Raw genomic sequence first — 23,610 nt, forward strand, 5'->3', positions numbered from 1 at the left:
TCTAAGTCCTGTTGAAGGACAAAATCTTGATAGTCCACCGGGGAGATGGAATGCTTAGACCATTCCTTGGACAGCGCCGTGCTGCCCACGATAGAGTCCTTGCCCCAGATCCCCCAGGCAGGTTGAAAATAGGCCCCTGGCCTCTGCTTGGTGCGCAAAACTTGGCTGGGGCCTTCCTCGCTTGGCTCCATTGCCTGAAGGAGGAACTCAGGGAAGCGATCGCCAAGTCGAGGGTCTTTAAAGACCTTCCCAGCCCTCTTCATCCTGGTTGTCTCCAGGTCCTTCGGCTTGGTAGCCTCCTCAATCTTCTCAGCCACTGCAACAAACAAAGTCAGTTGAAAATCAATGAAATAAAAGTGCAGGAAATAAAGGAGATAAGAAAGGGAACTTACTTTTCTTATTAACGGGCGAAAGGCCGCATTCTACCAGGACGGTCTCCCGGATAAGGTCCCAACAATGGGAAGTGCCGTTGTCTTGCGTAAGGAGGTTGAAACCTCTAGCCTCCTCCTCAGACAAAGTTATGTCATTCGGGCTCCCGTCCACGGCCAGCCCAAAGGATGATCGAAACAGGGAGCCCCAATCTCCACCTTCCCAAATAACAAACAAAAAATCTTTCTTCCACCCCAAGTTGTTGTCAGGGATGGACTTCCCATTCACGATATGGGGGATAGTGGGGCGCTGGTTGATAGAAACCCAACCCGGACTTTTATCAGGGCTGTTTTTGAACTGAAAAATCTTCCTGAAGACAGCAACAGATGTGGGGACGTTGTGCTTGGCGCATTGCCATAGATAGCACAGAATCAACCTCCAGGATTTAGGGGGAAGTTGGCAAGGGCTGATGCCCACATCAGCCAGTAGCAAAGGAATGAATGGATGAAAAGGGAGTCTAATACCTGCCCTTAGAGTATCCCTATAGACGCATAGCGCGTCCTTCTTCCACTGACAGGCCCTGTCGGCCGGACCCGCAAGAACCAGCTTAAAAGGCTTCTTGATTTTGAAGTAGCTGCTCAACTTTTCCAGCTCCTTGGGATCCTGTAAAGCACTGATATGATCGTGCGCGTCCAGATGCGCATCAGACGGATACTCGTCCCCTCGAGTGTTGATCATGTCGATTAAGGAAGTATACCTCGATCGAATAGGAAAATCGTTGGACTTTCTAGCCACGTTCATCTTGGCCAAACGGGTCATTCTTTTGTCAGCCATCTGAAAAAAAGTAAGGGACACGTAAATAGGCTATCTTAAAGTGGCACACAATGGAAAAATAGACACGAAAAGCAAAGGGAGGAATCTTACCTGAAGAAGCGCTCCTGAAAAAGGCTTTGAGCTCCGACTTGCTGTTATTCCTCTGAGAATCTTAGCAGGAAGATGAAGAAGAAAACTAAGAAATGAGAAAGTGAGGAGTAATAGCCTTTCCTCATTCCTTTATATAAGAGGAAAAGGAAGTTGAAGGGATGAAAAGCCCATTGAGGACAAAAGCCCATAGGAAAAAGCCCAGGAAAAAGAATATTCCAGAATATTCCTAGGAATTCTAGAGCATTCTAAACAGGGTGTATTAAGCCCAGATCAATAAAAGAGGCCCAATAAGATTTTGAAAAGGCCCAATAAAAGAGGCCCAATAAGATTTGGAAAAGCCCAATAATAAAGGCTCAGTAAAATTTAATAAGGCCCAACAAAAAAGGCCAGGCCCAAATCCAATTAGGATTTGGAAAATACAATATCTTAAATTAAAGCTAAATAAAGAAGGCTAGTGGAAGACCAGGAACCAGGTCGAAATCCAGGTCGTGAATCCTGCCCGAAATCTTTCGAGCAGACACCCGAAAATAACGGGTAAAAAAGACCAGAATCCAGGTCGAATTCCAGGTCATGAATCCTGCCCGAAATCTTTCGAGCAGACACCCGAAAACAACGGGAAAAAAGACCAGAATCCAGGTCGAATTCCAGGTCGTGAATCCTAGTCGAAATCCTTCGACCAGGAAGCAAGAAAATCAAAGAATTTTCGAACAGGATTCAGGTCGAAATATCGACTAGAATCCTAGTCGAAATCCTAGTCGATAGGCTCATGGCAAGAAGCTGGAATAACGGGACTGAATTGAGGTCGAAACTTCGAAAAAAAAAAGGGATTAAAAACTCAGGTCGAAGTTCGACTAGGATCCTGGTCGAATTCCAGGTCGTGAATTCTAGTCGAAATCCTTCGACCAGGAAGCAAGAAAATCAAAGAATTTTCGAACAGGATTCAGGTCGAAATATCGACTAGAATCCTAGTCGAAATCCAAGTCGATAGGCTCATGGCAAGAAGCTAAAAAAAAGGTGGAATTTTCGACCTAGATCCAGGTCGAATTTTCGACTAGGATCCTGGTCGAATTCCAGGTCCTAGATCCAGGTCGAAATTTCGACTAGGATCCTGGTCGAATTCCAGGTCGTGGATCCTAGTCGAATTCTTTCGACCAGGATGGCAAGGCTGACCCCCATTTTCGACTAGGATCCAGGTTGAAATTTCGACTAGGATCCTGGTCGAAAAAGGGCTGGAAATCTGAAAATTGGGGAAAATCCCCGAAAATTAGGGAAAAATCCCGGAAAATTAGGGAAAATCCCAGAAAATTAGGGAAAAATCCCAGAAAATTAGGGAAAATCCCAGAAAATTAGGGAAAATCCCAGAAAATTAGGGAAAATCCAGAAAATAAGGAAAAAATTCCGGAAATAAGGGAAAAATTCCTGGAAATTAAGATAATTCCTGAATAAAAGGAAAAATTCATTGTAAATGTGTAGGTCGCTCCACACTTTACGGAAAAATGAAACCCTGTAAGGGAACGAATAGACTTAACTTCTGCGAAACCTAATCAATATTTCCCAAAAGTTGGGGGGCAAATGATAGGGATAAATAAATTATGCTTGTATAATTAAATACTGCATTAATTGTACAAGCTGTGGGCTGCTAGGCCCAATAAAAAGATATATGATACTCAGACCAGAAAGGTTAAGCCTGATGGACCAGATCAGGCCTGGTGGAATAAAAAAGGCCCAAAAGCTCTGATTATTAATTAATTTTGTAATTAATTAATAAGGGACAAATCAGATGTTGAAAAGAGTCCCGATAAGGATATAAATCCTTGGAGATTAGCCTCAAGGGGACCTAAAAGGATAAGGAATCAGTTTCCTACTATCTAGGACTCCAAAGTCCATTCTAATTATGAGACTTGCCCACCAAGTCTCCTATACCAAGTCCAATTCAAGGACTCCCAACATCTATATAAGGGGTCTCACCCCCACCAATAAGAACTACGTTTTTTGGCTTGATTCTCTAATTCACAGAGATACGTAGGCATCTCGTAAAGGCAGATTGAGTCACGAAACACGAGAGCAGCCATTAAAGGCCTTGAGCTCCCGAATCTTAGTATTAAATACAGCAAGTAATAACCTTAGTTTTTTATCCATAACAATACTCTAATTTAAAAATTTATAAAGAATTTTATATATAATTAAAAAGTATAACGTAAAATTACAAAACAATGCATTTTTCTAAAACACATATCCTTCAGTTAGTAGACTAGCATGTATGAGTGCGTTTAGGTGCCTAAATAGAATTAAGGACTAATCATATACCTTTATTCTTTATACATAAATTTAATCATAACAACGCAAATCTAATGTGCATTTCACCTTCATCCTTACGCATTCTCCATGGTTTACACCATTTTGGCAACTGTGACGTTATCATTATTTATCCTCCGCTTGTACATCCTCATCATCATTATCATTCCAAATACATACACACGTATGTATATTGTGTGTACACCATCTTCCCTCGACCATTCCTTTGTATCATCGAATCGACCACCAATCCACCATTACGGTAACTACTTACGAACAAATTTCCCTCTGAATTCGAGCTTCTAAATTCCAATTTTATTCACAATCACACATCCGCAATCTCATTTATTTCATTTTTCATACTCTCACAATAGATATGAGTTTATAAAACCCCAATGAGTGTTATTTTCACATTCTCTACAATCGGTAATACCATAAACATAACCTCTAAACATTGTCAAAGATATGGAAAATTGTGGTAATTTGTATTTCAAATTTTAGTTATTTGAGTTCATGTTTTAGTGATTTTTGTCATTTTGATGGTGTTGATGTAGATTTTGATAAGTGTTTTAGTGATTTCGGCATAATTCCTTTGACAATTTTGGCAGTGGTGCGTGGCAGGCATGGGGTTGTGTCGTTAGGGGTGATGATATTGGTATATTTGTAAAATAATAATTTAAGAATATATTACTCACTTATATATAATATTTTTATTATATAATTATGAATAATACTACAAGTTATTTATATTGTATATATAGAGTAAAATTCTATGGAGTCCACATTTAATTGGAGTCCTCAGAGTCCATCTATGTTCTGCAAATAAAATATCTTCTAAAACATGTTATCTTGCAAAACATATTTAAAAAATATCATTACTTCAATAAAATCATGCAAATCTCATATATTTACAAGTACAATATGTATGTTCTGCAACATGAACATTTATGTTCTACAAACTAAGCATGCTTTGTAGAATAATATATTTTGCAACGTTCTACTTGTAAAATCTATGCAATCTGCAAGATTTTCAATAAAATTGTGATATTTGTAGAATATCATTCGAAAAATAATACGTTTTGCAACAATTTAAGCTATATTTTACTTGCATAACATATATGGATTCCAAGGACTCAAATAAAATAAGGGACTCCATAGAACCTAACCCTGTATATATAATCTTTTTCCATAAATATAAGTAATCCAATAACTATATATGTATGTGTATAAATGTATATTTCATATAGTCTTACATTAAAATTAACTGATATTAACCCAAAATTTTGAAAATTAATAAATATAATTAATTAATTATTTTTAGAATCTATCTTTTTAAGTATAGTCAATTTAGTTGCCCCTAAATTCAAATCATCGATTGTCATTATTTATGTATTGTATACAATATAGTATCAATTTATCTGGTTGAACATTAAAGCTGATATAACATGAAATTTATTTGAAAAAATAGTTAATAGATTCCACAATATATATAGATCGTCTTCTTTGACGCAATCATGACCTTAAATTCAATTTTATTAAAAGTCATAGGTTCCAAATCACTATGATAAACAATATTTTCACTATTACATTTATACAAGGAATACATTAAGGTGGTTGTAATTTGTCAAAAAGTCAAGTTTTAAATTAGTAGAATATGTATATTAGTATTTTCATAACTGATATTAAAAACATGTTGGCATAAACTATAAATAGGCAAAATAATTCATTTAAATAGATTTTTAATTATTAGTGGGGAAGAATATTCTAATAATTTTATATTTAATAAATCTTGAAAATATTAAATTGATTATAGTTAGTGAGTTTTTTTGTGTATGTAGTGGTTGGATATGTCATCACAAGTCTTTAATGATGTTATGGTCATGTGTTCAATTCTCATATCAACTTTCTTTTTCAACAATAATATGAAAGAAGGGTAAATGTGTAATCTACTAAATATCTTGAAAGAACATGTTGACCTATAATATGTATGATTTTTTTAAAAAAATATCATAATTTTCTTTGGTGTAGTGGTTGGATATGTGATCATAAATCGTTTTTATTGCTATGGTTATGAGTTTAATTCTCATGATCAACATCTTTTTTAACATTAATATGAAAGAGGGGTTATATTTAATTTGCTATTTTTAAATAGCTTGAAAGAACATGTTGGCCTATAAAGGTAAGATTTTTTAGAAAAAAATCATAAAATTCCTTGGTGTGGTGGTTGAATATATGATCATAAGTCTTTTATAATGTTATCATGGTCATGGGTTCAATTCTCATAACCAACATCTTTTTTTAACATTAATATGAAACAGGGGTAAATGTGTAATTTACTAAATAGCTTGAAAGGCCATGTTGGCCTACAATCGGTATAATGGATAGATAGATATGTAGGTATTTGTCGCGTTAGAGTTATAGAATAATATTTTTAATCATAATTATTTTTATATTTGTTGATTTAGTTACCTATGTATTTCAAAAAAATAAGTTACTACTAAAATAATAATATTAATCGAACCATTACATATATAATAACTATTTTACGAAAATGATAGATGAGTTAACACATAACATGTATTTAATTAACGATGTTATACTTTTTAAAGTAAATGTTATATTAAAATTTACGGTATTACATATAAGAAATGGTTAATAAAATCTAATGATCATGTATACAATTATAAGAAAAAATAAATCAAATTTATAATATATAATAATCATGTATACACTTATACGGAAAATAAAACATATAATATGTATTTGTTCAATATTGATACGATATTTTTGTTAAGTACTCTTCGATTAAAATCAACAATACAAGACAATAATTATTGGTATGTATATGATATTATATAATATATAATAATTAATTATTCAAATAAAATAATATATATGTTAGCCATAGAACATCATATATTCTTACATATAGATCACGACGATGATATATACTGCCTCTGTCCCTCTCAATTCTTTACATTTTGGAGAGAGTGTCTGTTAGGTCACACACACACTGTAGAGGGGGTGAATACAGTGTATAATACAATCAAATCGAACTTTAATATATTAAGTAACAGAAAACAAACTTTATTGAAACAATAAACTCTGTTACAGTATGGAACTGTTACCTCTCAGTGATGAACAAATATCACGAGAGCTGTTAGGGTTACAATGAATAATCTTCTCGAATATATGATAACACTTATAGTGTAAACCCTATGTCTGTGTTTATATACTACACAGTTACAAGATAATCGCTAATTGATATGGAATATAATTCTGCTTCCTAAAATATATCAATCAGATATCTTTTCTTCCAAGTATTCCATTCTTCACGGAATTCTTTCTTCATGCATATCTCTTCTTATGTTTATCTCGATCTTCTTTCCTTTAATCAGCTACTGTCCTTCTCTGATCATCCTTCAGCACTTAAGTTCTGATATCTAACTTCTGATAATTATCTCCTGATAATATAAGTACTGATATCCTTAAGTCCTGACTTCCAGTATAAGTACTGATCAACAGTTAAGTACTGATTTATCCTGTTAAGTAAGATCTGAAATCTAAACATAAATTATATTAGCCATGACATTATCAAATATATCTAACAATCTCCCCCAACTTGTAAATTAGGATAATATACAAGTTTAACAGATATTTGATGATGTCAAAAACATTAAGTACAATTGTATGAGAATTAGACTAGATAACTACAACTTACAGTCCTTAAAGCTTTACCAATATTCAACTTCTGATAACAACTTCAGTCTGTACAAATATCAGAATTTAAGCAGTTGTAGATCTTTAACTTGGCTTCATCATCTGATCTCTCTGATGTCAGGAGTTGTTCTGAGATAGTTCTTCAACAAACATTTCTCAGCATATCTGAGTTCATCAATCATTCTCCTTTTGGCATCTTTAAGCTCTGCAGTATCTTCACCAGTTTGAAAGATTGCAGCTCTGAGATTATTGATCTTTGCTTTTCTCAACTCCTGATCTAGTCTTATGATATAGGCTTTGTCAGACTCCAGATTGAATTCAAGTCCCTTAATACCAAGATATGTTCTGATCTGTGCAGTATTAGGCTTCATATCAACAATATCACCATTGTGATCTCTATACTTTGGAACATATGTGCTGTCAGACTTAATAGAATAAAGCCTTTTCTGTCTCTGAATCTGTTCTTTTAAGTAGTTTGCAGCAGTCCCTGTTATTCTGTCATCCACTTGAAGTAAGAAAAGTACATGCTCCAATTCTTCAAAATACTTCAATGGAATGGCATTTTGTCTTATATGATAAACCCTACCATCCGTCATGAAATACAACATGATGTATTCTTTCAAGTAGGTATGGTAAACCATCTGTACAGATTCCAGTTGATTCAATCTCTCAGGAGTTGCTCCAATACCTGGTTCACTCAAGGAAGTTGGATCATTGGTAGTGTTGTGTACTCTTCTTTCATCAGCACTTCCCAATCCAGTTTTATCTCTTGCTTCCTTTCCAGTAACTACTCTAGCTTCAAAACCACCTGCAGTAGTCTTCAAAGGTTGAGCCTGTTTTGCTTTAGTGAATCCTGGTAGGAGTGTCTTTGATCTATCTTCTGATATCAAGTTAACTTGAGCTATGTCAGAGGTTACTTGCTTCTTCTGAATATCAGAACTTACAATTTCTTGACTCTGAACAACTTGAGCCATGTCAGAGGTTGTTTTAAGAACTTTTCTTGAAGTCAGAGCAAGATCATCCTTTTCATCAGTAATTTCTTCATCCTCAGGAGGTACATAAACCTTGATAGGTTCACCAACCTTTTCTTTACCCTTGGATCTTGGATCTATCTGTGGTTGTGATCTAGCCAATGTTGCTTCAGTATGTGTCCTTTCTTTGATCACAATGCCTTTGAGTTTTGGAAGTGGCTTTTTACCAGAAACTTCAGATTTAGATGTGACTTTCTCTGATTTAAGTCTGGCTTCTTCTTCCTTTAAACTTTCCAAGTCCATTCCTGGATTTTCCTGAAGAAATAACTGTCTTGATATTTCCTCATCAAGATCTAAAAGTTCATCAGAACTTATCCTTTAACCAGCAGCAGAACTTATTCTTTTCCCAGTATCAGAACTTGTCATGTGACTAGCTTGTCTTGATGTGAATCCTCTACCTTGACTATGACCTCTACCCATTCCAGAGCTTCCTTGATCATCTTTTTCATTATCCTTTCCTGTCAGTGTCTTGTCAGTCTTGCATTTGGACTTAATCACTTTCTCCCCCTTTTTAGCATCAGCAGGTAGTAGAAGAGAGATAAGCAATTCCACTGAGGATTGGATTTCAGTTAGTTGTGATTGCTGAGAAGCTTGATTTTTCAGAATTTCATCAATCTGAGCTTGTTGATGATCTTGAGTCTTCTCAATATAAGCAATCCTGTCAATGGTAGGTTGGAATAACTTTTTCTTATCAATTTTCCAAACTTGATCCTGTTTGATAAAGTTCTCCTGAATCTTGTGTAGCTCTGCATGAGTAGTTGAATGAAGACCTTGTAAATGTTTAGTACTCAATGCAGTGACTCTAAGCTGAGTTTTGAAATCATCAGAATTTAACATTTCATCAGTTTTAGTCAAGTGCTCAGTAAGATGCTTGTCAGTTGGAACACATGAAACTGAGTTCCATTCCTTAGTCCACTCCTGACCTGCAGGAGTTTCACTCCAAGGTACTGGTGCTTCTCCGGTAACAAACTTCTTAACCAGTTCAGACTTAGGAAGAGTCTGTTGAGGAGTAAGTCCTGAAGGACCTGCTTCATCAGCAGCTACAGTTGGAGCAGCATCACCAGTATCTCCAGCATTTGCAGCATCAGAACTTAAAGAATCAGTATCTTCTGATAAGACAACAGTGTGAGTAGCAATGGAGGCTTCAGCATCCTCTAATTGCTGATCTTGTTCTAAGTTCTGATCAACAGCCATATCCTGATGCTCACCTAAATTCTGATCATCAGCATCTTGATGCAGAGAAGGTGTTATTGATAACTCTAGAGTTTGAACAGCATCAGTAACAGGTGTTGTGGAAGGAATATATGCTGTTAGAGCTTCTAAGAGAAGTACTGCAGGCACAACCAAATTTTGAAGATCAATATCAGCACTTGTGCCTGGATCAACAGAAGACACAGAAGGTGTGTTAGCCTTTTCAGAAACAGCTTCCTGAGATGGAGTTGATGGAGAAGAAGTGACTGGAGCAAATTCCTTATCTTGTGAGATCAGAGATTCCTGATCCCCTTCCTTAGCTGCTTCCTCTTCATCATCTGAAACTGGCCTTTTTGCCCTCTGTTTCTTGTATCTCTTTGTTGATTTGGATTCCTTGGGAGTTTCAGGAACTGTCATTCTTCTAAGCCGTTTGAGAAGCCTAGATCCCCCAATTCCAGAATCCTTCTGAGAAGTCACTTTCTTAGCTTCACCTACAACAGGTTCTGAAGAAGGAACCTGTTCCTCAGTATCAGATTCATCTCTCAGTACAGTCCTCCTCCTCTTTTGAGGTGTTTGAGGAATAGTTTTTGTCCTCTTTGGCTTGGAGGATGAGGGTTGAACAGTCTGTGAAGTAGAGAGATAGGATTTGAGATAAGTCCTGAGGGTAGGTTGAGTAGAATGAGTGGTAGGTGCTGAGGATGATGGTTTTTGGGTGTATGTGGTTGGTTGGACATCAGAGTAAACAGATCTATAAGTATCAGGATCAGCATTTACTAGGATCTGTTTTACAGACGGAGGAATCTGTAATGGTCGAACCACTGTTTTCTTAGTATCAGCATTTACCAGATCATTAAAGTATCGTTTTGTAACTCTAAAAGGTGGGGTTGAGGAACTGACTAATTGAGGTTCATCAGTACAAAAAGTATATATAAGTTGACAGAATCTAGCAAAATAGACAACATTTCTATCCTCTATCATCCTATCCCCAATAAAACCAATTATTCCAGTTGCAAAATCAAAATGAGTTTGATGGATAATAGCATACCCTATGTGCTGACTCAGAATTGGGATAACATCAAAATTTGAATATTTGTTCCCAAAAGCTTTGGTGATGCAGTCAAAGAAGAAACTCCATTCTCTTCTGATATTAGCCCTTTTTAACTGCCCAAGCTTTGCCAAACTCTTTTCATATCCCAAATCAGCCATTAACTCCTGAAGTGTTGATTCCTCTGGAGTTGAAAAAGTACAATTTTCTGGGAGATGTAGAGCTTTGCGTATTGTACCAGGAGTGACTGCATAAGATGAATCACCCACTTCAAAAACAATACTGGGAGTGCCATGTTTACCACCATCATCAAAGTGCCCAGTCCGCCAAAATGTCAGAACTTGTTGACTCGAAAAGACTTCAGGCTGAGTGAATGCATACCCAATCTCACTGTGTGCAAGAAGATCTTGCACAAAATGCAATTCAGATGGAGCTTCAGCATGATCAAGAATTGCAGCATAGTTGTTTGGAACAAACTTAGCTCCATCAATGATTAAATCCTTAGGTTCCATGTGAAAAATTGAGATTCAAAAGTGCCTGTTAGGTGTTTGATAAGATGTCTGTATGAAAAACCAACGTGAGAAGAAAGAGAGTAGAAGTAAGTAAAGAGAAAAAATACGAAGAAAATAAAGGATTAAAGAAATCCTCTATCTGTTGTACTTATACTCTGAACAAAAATGTTACCGTTGGACACCTGTCAGACATGCAGTAATAACGGATAGTTACTGGGCTCGAGAAAACAGGAATCATTACTTACCCAGTTGCCTGTTTTCAAGGAAAAACCGTTCCACTTACCCAGATATTCCATTAATCAAGGTGAAACAGTTTTAATTCAAAATTGAAACCGTTCCCACTGAGTTAATTATTTTTCACTGCATCATTAATATTTTGAAAGTAAATCACGTAAAAATGACCAAGATAAATTAGATGAGTAAGTGCTGATAAAAAAAATCAGAACTTAAATTAAAACAGAATTTATATGGTCATCAGAATATCAATAAGGATTTATCAATGCATTACCAAATATCTTAGAGACAAAATCTTGAAGCAAAAACAAATTTCATTAATATATCAAGAGAATACATTTATGAAATGGAAATTACATCAGTACTTATACAAGATTTCCCTAAGCTACTAAACCTAACATCAACAGCTTTAGTCCTAGCTAAGAAGCCTAACAAAGCTGATGATGAAGAAAAACAGAAAGAAGACAAGATTAAATCATTTCTTCTTCCTACTCTCGACAAACAGAATGGCGAGTCTGATGATTCGCTCTTGCTGGCGGAGAGCTGCCAGTCTTTCCTCCTCCAATCGCTCTAGATGGCGATGGTAATCCATATAGAAGAACAGGAGGTGGGTCAGTACCTCCTGTGGGACAGAGTCCCATATCTCCTCAGGAATGGCTGTGACATGCCATTCCTGCTGCCAGTCGGCACAGCTTAGCTCCATATTGAAGTTTTGGTAGTTCAAAAACATGTTGAATCTGACCATTGTGTTTTTAAAAGAAAAAGTATGAAGGTAAGTGTGTGAGAAAGAATTTGATGGGAAGGCTGATGTGAAGTGGCTGCTTATATAGGCAAGAGAATGCCAGGAGACGTAAAGGTATTTAATGCTGACATGTAGAATTAATTCTACCTCGTCTCCCTAGACTTTGAAAAAGAATAACATTCATTGGAAAGAGGAAACATGGTTTAAAGCGCACAAGAAACAAGTAACAGTGGACTGTTCAAGTACGAATACCATTAATCCTAATCATAGTGACTATTAATCTTCCACTTCAACATATTCAAGTATTATCTGAGACTGTTATCAAATTTTATTCACAGATAAGTCAAGTAAAACATTAGACTGTAATATCAGAACTTAGACTTATATCAGAACTTAACAGTCATCTGTACATAATTTCTTAACTCGAAAAAGGAAAGCCTATCTTAGTAAGTCCTCATACAAGTTCTGAGTTATACTCTTCAGAACTTAATCATCAGAATATGCAACCAGAGCTTGTCCTCAGAGTTTGTGCAAAATGACACAATGACTGTTTATCTAAAATAACAGAGACCTCCACAGTAATTTTCATCATTCGGATGGAGTGATTAGTGTGTGCATTAAGCTAAATAACAGACAAAGAGTAAAGTCTGATTCACTTCAGTACATCTTAGAAATAAGGCATAACTAAAATTTTTCTAAAGAGCTGTCATTTTCCTGAAACCTACTGATGAATGAGTTCATGCTTGAGCCCACCTCAACCGTTTTGTGCTAATTTTATGCATCTTTTGAAATTCTATTTTACAGTGGCTTCTCAGTGTAAGTGAGTCACGACTGCTTATCAGAATTTATGCTATTATCAGAGTATTTCTCCAGTAATCATAGAGTGTGAAAAGTCACCAAGAAAATATTTTGCTTTTCTAATGCATATTTACTTAATACCAGCAATGCACTTGGGTCGTCCCTTCCACATTTTTACTCTAGATCTCAAAGGAGTACCTGATTTTATTCTTTTATCTTTTTGCTTTTTCTTTTGATAAGTGAGGTTTATCAGCACTTAGTACATTCAGCAGTTTTACTAGTATCAGAACTTAACAGATGAGTAGCATTATTCTAATTTGTGACTTAGTAATAAGATAAACAAAGTAAACTCAACTAAGCTCAATTATCAGAATTTGCTAGTGTCATAAGATTTCCACTGAAATAATTACTTCTTACATGGAATCATTTGTTTATTGAAGACTACTAGGTCAGTATCTAGCACAGTTATCCTCATAGGATTGAATAGTTACTTGAACAGACATATCACTTATCAGAGTTTAGAAACATATATCAGACAACAATCAGTACTTAAACGCGTATTTCAATTAATCACAGAATAAACAAAGAGATTACATTCTGTAAATACTGATCATAAAGTCTGATGCATTAGAACAAAACTAGACAGATTTAGAAAAAGAACCTGAAACCATTCCAAGTTCATTTACCAATCTTGTAAAAGTGGCTTCACATAGTGGTTTTGTGAAGATATCTGCTAGTTATTGATTTGTTGGAACAAAGTGCAATTCCACTGTACCTTCATCCACATGTTCCCTTATGAAGTGGTACCTGATGCTGATGTGCTTTGTCATAGAGTGTTGAACTGGATTACCTGTCATAGCAATAGCACTTTGATTATCACAGTAAATAGGGATTTTGAAATATGTTAACCCATAATCCAGTAACTGATTCTTCATCCAAAGAATCTGTGCACAACAGCTTCCTGCAGCAATATACTCTGCTTCTGCAGTTGATGTGGAAATTGACTTTTGTTTCTTGCTGAACCAAGAAACCAATCTGCCTCCAAGAAATTGGCAGCTTCCACTTGTGCTTTTCCTGTCAATTTTGCAACCTGCAAAATCTGCATCTGAGTAACCTATTAGTTTAAAATCTGATTCTCTAGGATACCATAATCCCAGAACAGCTGTTCCTTTAAGATACTTAAAGATTCTTTTCACAGCTGTTAAGTGAGGTTCTCTTGGATCTGCTTGAAATCTTGTATAAAGACAGGTAGCATACATGATATCAGGTCTACTAGCAGTTAGATAGAGTAGAGAGCCAATCATACCTCTGTAGTCAGTAATATCTACTGATTTACCGGTATCCTTATCCAGTTTTGTTGCAGTGGCCATGGGAGTGGATGCACTTGAACAATCTTGCATTCCAAATTTCTTCAGCAAGTTTCTGGTGTACTTGGTTTGACAAATAAAAGTTCCTTCTTCATTCTGCTTGACTTGAAGGCCCAGAAAATAGCTAAGTTCCCCCATCATACTGATCTGATATCTTGACTGCATTAGTTTGGCAAACTTCTTGCAAAGTTTGTCATTTGTAGACCCAAAAATGATATCATCAACATAAATCTGGACCAGAAGTAAGTCCTTTCCATGGTTGAGGTAGAACAGTGTTTTGTCTATTGTTCCACTGTTGAATCCACTTTCCAGAAAAAACTGAGCTAAAGTCTCATACCATGCTCTAGGAGCTTGCTTAAGTCCATAAAGTGCTTTATCAAGCCTGTAGACATAATCTGGATGTTTGGTATCTACAAAGCCTGGAGGTTGTTCAACATATACCTCCTCCTCCAATTCTCCATTGAGAAAAGCACTTTTCACATCCATTTGAAAGACCGTAAACTTTTTGTAAGCAGCATAAGCCAAAAATATCATTATGGCTTCTAACCTAGCAACTGGTGCAAATGTTTCATCATAATCAATTCCCTCCTGTTGAGAATATCCTTTTGCAACCAGCCTTGCCTTATTCCTTGTAATTATGCCATCACTGTCAGTTTTGTTTCTGAATACCCACTTTGTACCAACAACAAATTTATTCTTTGGTCTTGGCATTAGGGTCCAGACTTTGTTTCTTTCAAATTCATTTAACTCTTCCTGCATTGCTTGCACCCAATCAGCATCTTGAAGAGCTTCTTCAACTTTCTTTGGCTCAGTCTGAGAGAGAAAAGAGTTGTAGAGACATTCATTTGAAGTACCTGTTCTAGTTCTGACACCTGCATCAGGATTTCCAATTATCAAATCAGGTGTATGTGATTTTGTCCATTTCCTTGCAGATGGAAGGTTTTCTCTAGAACTGGATGCTCCCCCATGATCCATGCTATCTTCATTTTCATTTTCTGATGCTCCCCCTGAAACTATGCTCTATGAGTTGGAGTCTTCAGTATTTAGATTTTCAGCACTATCAGAACTTGGCTTATCAGAACTTGACGAATCAGAACTTGAAGAGCCAGATGTATGTTCTGATATTTCTTGAGATGTGGTAGGATCTTGAGTATGCTCCCCCTGCATAGGTGCATCTTCCTTTGACGTAGTCACCACAGTTTCAATAACATCAGAGTTTAATCCATCAGAGTTTACAGTATCAGGACTTAGACTGTCAGGATTTTCAGTATCAAAATTTGAGTCTTCATTTTCAAATCTCAGCTGATCATGGTCAATGAAATCTTCAAGACCAGTAATCTTCCTGTCATCAAAAGAGACATTGATAGATTCCATGACCACTTTTGTTCTCAAATTATAGACTCTGAAGGCTTTTGTGGAAAGTGGATATCCAACAAAGATTCGTTCATCAGCTTTTAGATCAAACTTTGATAGCTGTTCAGGATGAGTCTTGAGAACAAAACATTTGCATCCAAATACATGAAAGTATTTCAGATTTGGCTTCTTTTTCTTCACCATCTCATATGGTGTTTTTCCATGCTTGTTAATGAGTGTTGCATTTTGAGTAAAACAAGCAGTCTGCACAGCTTCAGCCCAGAAATAGGTTGGAAGCTTTGCTTCTTCAAGCATTGTACGTGCAGCTTCAATGAGAGTTCTATTCTTCCTTTCAACAACTCCATTTTGCTGTGGAGTTCCAGGAGCAGAAAATTCCTGCTTTATTCCATGGTTTTTGCAGAACTCTTCCATTATCAAATTCTTGAACTCAGTGCCATTATCACTCCTTAATATTTTCACAGAATCTTTGACCATTTTATCCAGATATTTGACATGATCAATCAAGATAGATGCAGTTTCACTTTTTGTGTGCAAGAAATACACCCATGTGTATCTGGTGAACTCATCCACTATGACCAACGCATACTTCTTCTTTGCAATTGACATGACATTTACTGGACCAAATAGATCAACATGTAGTAGATGATAAGGCTCAAGAATTGATGATTCAGTCTTGCTCTTGAATGAAGATTTTCTTTGTTTGGCCTTCTGACAGGAATCACAAAGACCATCAGGAGTAAATACTGACTTTGGCAGTCCTCTCACAAGATTTTTCTTGACCAATTCATTTATATTGTTGAAATTTAAATGAGAGAGTTTCTTATGCCAATTCCAGCTTTCTTCAATTGATGCTCTACTCATCAGACAGATTGCAGAACCATCAGTACTTGTTGAAAGCTTAGCTTCATAAATGTTACCACGCCTGTATCCTTTCAGAACAACTTTGCCTTTCGATTTACTCACAATTTCACAGTGTTCTTCAAAGAAATCAACATGATAACCTCTGTCACAGATTTGACTTATACTCAGTAGATTGTGTTTAAGTCCTGAGACCAGAGCTACTTCTTTAATTATGACATTTCCAAGATTGATATTGCCATATCCCAATGTTTTTCCAATGTTGCCATCTCCATAAGAAATACTTGGGCCAGCTTTCTCCACAAAGTCTGATAGCAGGGCCTTATTTCCGGTCATATGTCCTGAACATCCACTGTCCAGAACTAGAATATTTTTCCTGTTGCCCTGCAATCACAAAGACCACTAATTATTAGTTTTAAGGACCCAGACTTGCTCGGATCCTTTGGCCTTATTAAGTTTGTTAACATTTACAGCGGATTTAGCAACAGAGTTTATGTTAACATTTTTCTTATCAGAACTTACACTATCAGACTTTGAATCAGAATTTACACTAGAAGGAACAATGGAAACTTTCTTCAAAGAAGGTTTTATTTGATAATAATCATAGTACAAACTATGATATTTCTTACAAGTATAAATGGAATGCCATAAACTACCACAATAAAAACAAGGATATTGTGGTTTGTATCTAACAGACTGACTCTTAACTCCTGATTTTGAAGGTAAGGAGTTAATATTCTTATTCTTCCTGCAAAAAGAAGCCAAATGGTTAGAACTTCCACAGTTATGACATATTTTCCTAGGAGCATCAGGAACAGGTTTATAATTATTGCTTTTATTCACACCTTCCTTTCCATTCCTATTTTTCCTAGGTGATTTTTCCGTGTTTGCATTCTTAACATCTTTCAGCTTATACTTAAGCTGCTTCTTTGTCATTAAGCCTATGTTCACTTCAGCTGTCTTTTCCTATTTTAGTTTGTCAGAAGTTAATTCCTTTGTAACTTCTGATTTCTCATTTTCAGACTTTACAGTTACAAACTTAACAGATTTTAACTTTGGCTTTTGCTTATCAACAGGCTTAATTTCTTCAGTTCCTTTATCATTCTTATCTTCTCCATAACCTAAGCCCTCTTTCCAGTTTTCACTACTTAGCAAATTTTGAGTTGTTTTTCCAGAGTTAGTCCAAGTCCTGATAATCTCTCTTTCCTTTTCTAACTCAGTTTTTAGAGATTCATTCATTTTTAGCACTTCATCCCTAACATAAAAAACATCATCTCTATCCTTCTGAGTTTGATGGAACATGACTAACTCTTTTTCTAAGAAATCATTTCTTTTCTTAAATGCAAGATTTTTAGAAGTTAATCTTTCACATGTTAAAGTTTGATCTCTATAACTAACAAACATGGTTTTAAGATATCTTCTCAACTCATTAATATCATCAGTATGAAAAGCATAAGTAGTCTGAGGTACCTTTGTTTCAGCAGCTTCAGAATTGCTCTCAGCACTTTCTTTATCAGCATTTGCCATCAATGCATAGTTTTCCTCACTTTCAGAGTCTGAGGTGTCTGTCCAGCTTTTCAGCTTTGTGACAAGAGCCTTTCCTTTGTCACCCTTTACCTTCTTGCAATCAGGAGATATGTGGCCTTTCTCACCACAGTTATAGCATTTAACATTGGTATAATCTCCTCTGTCAGACTTTCCTCCTCTGCCTTCAGATCTTCTGAAATTCTTCTTATCAGAACTTATGCCTTTCCTGGAAAACTTCTTTCCCTTCCTGAACTTCCTGTATGCAATCTTTGTGATTCCTTTCACCATAAGAGCACACAGCTTCATCATCTCCTCATCAGCATCAGTCTCAGGCAAGCTTTCAGAATCTGAGTCATCATCACTTTCAGAACTTGATGACTCAGTTTCAGACTTTATGACAAGAGCTTTACCCTTGTCTTTCCTTGAGGAAGCTGCTTTGGGGAATTCTTCTTCAGCCTTAAGAGCAACTGTCCTTGACTTTCCTCCTTTCCTCTTGCTTCTTTGTTCCATCTCAAGCTCATGAGTCTTGAGCATTCCATAGATTTCGTCAAGAGTTATTTCATCAAGATTGTAGTTGTCTCTTACTGTCGTTGCCTTCAAATCCCAGCATTCATGAAGAGCTAACAGGAACTTAAGGTTTGAATCTTCAAGATCATACTCTTTATCAACCAATGACAAATCATTCAAAAGTTTGACAAATCTATCATATAAATCATTCAATGACTCATTAGTCTTTGAGTCAAAGTGTTCATACTCTTGAGTGAGTATTGTCTTCCTGTTCTTCTTAATTGTGTCAGTTCCCTAACACCTTGTTTCCAGAGCATCCCATATCTCCTTAGCAGTCTTGCAGTTGATTACCCTGTTTGACATTACATTATCAATGGCACTATGCAGTAAGTGTCGTACCTTGGCATCCTTAGCAATTGATGCTATATCTTCAGCAGTATAATCACTCTTCTCCTTTGGTATGGTCTTTGCTGCTTCACCTGCAACTGCAACTGCGAGCTTGGTTGGTTTGTGAGGCCCTTCCTTGATTCTATCAAGGTATTCTGGATCTGTTGCTTCCAGGAACATGGTCATCCTTACCTTCCATATGGGATATTCAGATGGTCTCAGTATGGGAACCCTGATAGTCTCATACCGACTTTGAATTTGTGGCTTTGGAGGTTCTTCAGTTTTGGTAGGCTTAGTTGGAGTTTCTGTGTCAGACATGATTGTGTTTGGATCTTTAGCTGTATGTGTGTTAACAAATTGGCTCTGATACCACTTGTTAGGTCACACACACACTGTAGAGGGGGTGAATACAGTGTATAATATAATCAAATCGAACTTTAATATATTAAGTAACAGAAAACAAACTTTATTGAAACAATAAACTCTGTTCCAGTATGGAACTGTTACCTCTCAGTGATGAACAAATATCACGAGAGCTGCTAGGGTTACAATGAATAATCTTCTCGAATATATGATAACACTTATAGTGTAAACCCTATGTCTGTGTTTATATACTACACAGTTACAAGATAATCGCTAATTGATATGGAATATAATTCTGCTTCCTAAAATATATCAATCAGATATCTTTTCTTCCAAGTATTCCATTCTTCACGGAATTCCTTCTTCATGCATATCTCTTCTTATGTTTATCTCGATCTTCTTTCCTTTAATCAGCTACTGTCCTTCTCTGATCATCCTTCAGCACTTAAGTTCTGATATCTAACTTCTGATAATTATCTCCTGATAATATAAGTACTGATATCCTTAAGTCCTGACTTCCAGTATAAGTACTGATCAACAGTTAAGTACTGATTTATCCTGTTAAGTAAGATCTGAAATCTAAATATAAATTATATTAGCCATGACATTATCAAATATATCTAACAGTGTCCGACACGTATTTTAAGGGACTTATAAAGTATAGTTATGTAACTTATTTTTATAATTTTCTCTTGAATAAAAATTTAACCATTCAATTATTATTTAGAAAAAAATGTAAAAATGAGTTATGAAATAATACTTTATATGCACATTAAGATACGTGTCGGACACTCTTTCCGAAATGTAAAGAAATGAGGGACGGATGGAGTATAAAAAAAAGTAAAGGAAAAATAGCTTTAAAGTTAAATGGCTAGCTGTTAAAGATGATAGCATTCCGAAATAAATAATTAAGAAGTTAGTGAAATAAGGGTGTTGACACTCTATGACACAATTTTATTAAATAAGGTCTCAAACAACATATATTGAAAAAATAAATGCAACTTGAAGAGATTTTTTGAGAAATGTAATGGTGTGCGACGTTTCTTCTCCCCGTATATTTTTTATTTTAAAAAAACCTGCAAACACATGTTTGTATTACATATTCGTGAAATATCGAGGCTTTTATGAGTCTGGATAGAACTCTGGATTCCAGGATTGCAATTAGTCGATTTGGGTTAAATTATATTTTTACAAATAGTAGATAATTAAACTCCCTAATCGGAACTTGAATAGCGCGCGTTATATCACCGTAAGCATGACACCGCGACAGGATCATCACCGACAGCAAGTCGAAGGGTCCGGATGGAGCTTGGTCAGGTTGTGGAACGAAAAACCTGACTTGGCGAAATTTCGGGTCGATGAACCGGGAAGAATGACGAGTAGAATCCATTAGGAGAATTGAAAAAAGAACCAGGGTTTTGAAATTGAAGGTATTGATGATGGTGAGTAGAGAGAGCCATTTGAGAGTATTGATCTTAAGCAACGATTGAAGAGGATTAACAATCAAGTTTCTAAGGTTTTTAAATTGGGTTGGATTAGGTTATATAGGTTGCAGATTACATTTATGGAATGCGAATGGAAGAAGAGTTTCGCGGTATAGGTAAGTCCCATGTGAACATAACCATGGGTTAAGATATGAGTTATATATTCAAATTCATGTTGATTAAGTTCTTACATTACATATTTTGATGTATCATTATTTATCACTTCTAACCTGTAACATATACGCGTAGACACAAGCTGTGGGTCTTTGCTGAAAACAGTCTCATCACTCTTTTGAGTGAGGGGAAGTTTGCGTACATTATACCCTGCCCAAATACCGATTTATGCGGTATTTACTAGATTTATTTGTTTGGTTGGTTGGTTGTTTTGCAAACACGTGTTTAATTAGCATTTACACTTTTTATGCCCGTACTATACAAGAAATATGTACCAAGTAGCCATTTTCTTATACACATAAGTTTATATTGCGTTGATTAATGACCATACAACACACACACATATAAACATATATAATAGGCGGGGTCCACTCATATGCTATCATACATAATCCCTTGTACTCGTAACACCTTTCTATTAATTAATTATTATTATTTTAGTATTTAAAAGTTTATGGAACAACACTCTAATTGCATGTCAACCATGTGGCACGGTACTCTGATTGCATGTTAACCCGTGTACAATTAATGTTTATCTGTCTTGAACTAAAAAGGCAATGATAGTCCATATGGCTCCTGGGAGAACCACCCCCAGGCCTTCAGCTCCATACAGCTCCTGGGAGGCCTACTCCTAGGCTCCTAACTCCACACAGCTCCTGGGAGAACTACTCCTAGGCCTTCAGCTCCATACAGCTCCTGGGAGGCCTACTCCTAGGCTCCTAACTCCACACAGCTCCTGGGAGAACTACTCCTAGGCCTTCAGCTCCATACAGCTCCTGGGAGGCCTACTCCTAAGCTCCTAACTCCGTGCAGCTCCGGGAATGCCTACTCCTAGGCTCATAACTCTACACAGCTCCTGGAAGGGATACTCCCGCACACTACCACTCCCGACCAGCTTAGTCCCGTAAGCGAAACCCTGATAAATCCCAACACGTGAGACGTTGGCCCAAGCACGTGACGGGGACAACTGTCACACATCAATCATGGGAATAATCAGGCCACGTGTCAGAGGATCCTCAAAACATTCCTCGACCAGTCCCGCGCTGACGCGTGTAAAGCATCCACTCCCGCCAGGTGCCCTCCGCTCCCAGAACCAATGGCTACGATTCAAAGGTACCAACCCCAAAACCCTACCCTTGAGCTATAAATAGCCCAAGAAGGTGAGGTTTTGGGGTTAATCATTTCTTTCACACTCATATACACACACAGCCACCTCGCATTCATATTCATCCTCATCTTCCCAAAAAGCTAGTTCTTACTCTCACGCCGGAGGCGCCGCGGGACTCCAACCCCCCTTCCGGTGTTATTTTGTAGGAACCCAACCACAGCTACACCTCTACAGCGGCGAAAGATCCAGGACGGCGTCGAAGGAGCAGCCCCGCCACCAGGAGTTATCATTTGGCGCTAGAAGGAGGGGCTCTCCATCCTTGGGTCTCGGTGCCCCTGGATTCACCTTCATCAGCAAACTCTTCAAAGAGTCCATTTATTCAAACTTGAAAGAATACCTCTGGGAGGCCATCTGCTAGTGCTCAGGTCCAGGATCCGGACCACTCCCAGGCTCTCGACCCAGGAGCCGAGAGAGAAACATTCCAGGAGCAACCACTACACACTCCCGTAGTGGAGAGAATTGTAAACAGAAGGGATGCCAGAACCCTCATAGAGCTCAATCAGTACAAGTACACAAATGTCCCGGTAGCCGAAGAGCACATGGCTAACCTCACAAGCGATGAACTAGCAGAAGCAATCAGACTATACAGACAGGAGCAGACCCGCCTCCAAGAAGAGGCAGAACTAGAGGAGGAGCCGGAGGAATCCGGGGACTCCCAGCAATCAAAGAGGTCGGTGTTCGACCGCATTGGAGCCAAGGGGAAGAAAAGCTAAAAAGATCAAGGCAAAAAAGAAGCAGAAGCTGCTAAACAGAGAAAGTTGGAAGAAGTCCGGGAGCAAATCAGGAAAGAAGAAGAAGCAAAGCTCGAGCTAAAGATCCAAAAAAGAATACAATTAGAAGAAGAGAAGCTGTTGACCAAGCCTAGGAGCAAAAGAACCCGGAGAGACCCCACTCCGGAGCTGATTTCTGATGATGAAGAAGAAGAGAAGCAGAAGGACCTAAAAGACATGATCTATGAATTGCAGAGGAAGATGGACAGAGACTCAGGAGTGGAGATTGGAGAAACACTCACTCCTTTTAGCTACTCCTTAGAAGCTATCCCTCGGCAGCGGGACTTGAAACATTACAACTTTGACTCCTTTGATGGTCTGGGAGACCCGGAGGAGCACTTGAACTACTTTGAACAGATAGCGCAGATATACTACTACAATGACTTGACGAAATCAAGGTTCTTCGCTTCAACACTTAAGGGAGGGGCCCAGAGATGGTTCAGCAGAATCCCCTCCCACAGCATCCATTCCTGGAAGGAATTTCGAGCCTCTTTCCTCAGGAGATTTCGGGCGAACAAAACGCACGAAATGCACATGTGTCACCTGGAGACAATCCGGCAGCACGACAATGAATCCCTATCTGCATACATGCGCCGGTTCCAGGAAGCAATCAATAAAGTTTCAAATCTGGATGAGAGGGAAGCTCTAAGCATTTTTAGAAGAAATATGGACCCAGAGCACAACGAAAGGTATATTGTGGAGCTAGTCAATAAGGAGCCGCAAAGTCTGGCAGCAGCTTATTCCATGGCCGCCAGATTCATTAAGGAAAC

This window comes from Apium graveolens, chromosome 7, assembly GCF_009905375.1.
Source record: "Apium graveolens cultivar Ventura chromosome 7, ASM990537v1, whole genome shotgun sequence".
In the NCBI taxonomy this organism is placed as follows: Eukaryota; Viridiplantae; Streptophyta; class Magnoliopsida; order Apiales; family Apiaceae; genus Apium; species Apium graveolens.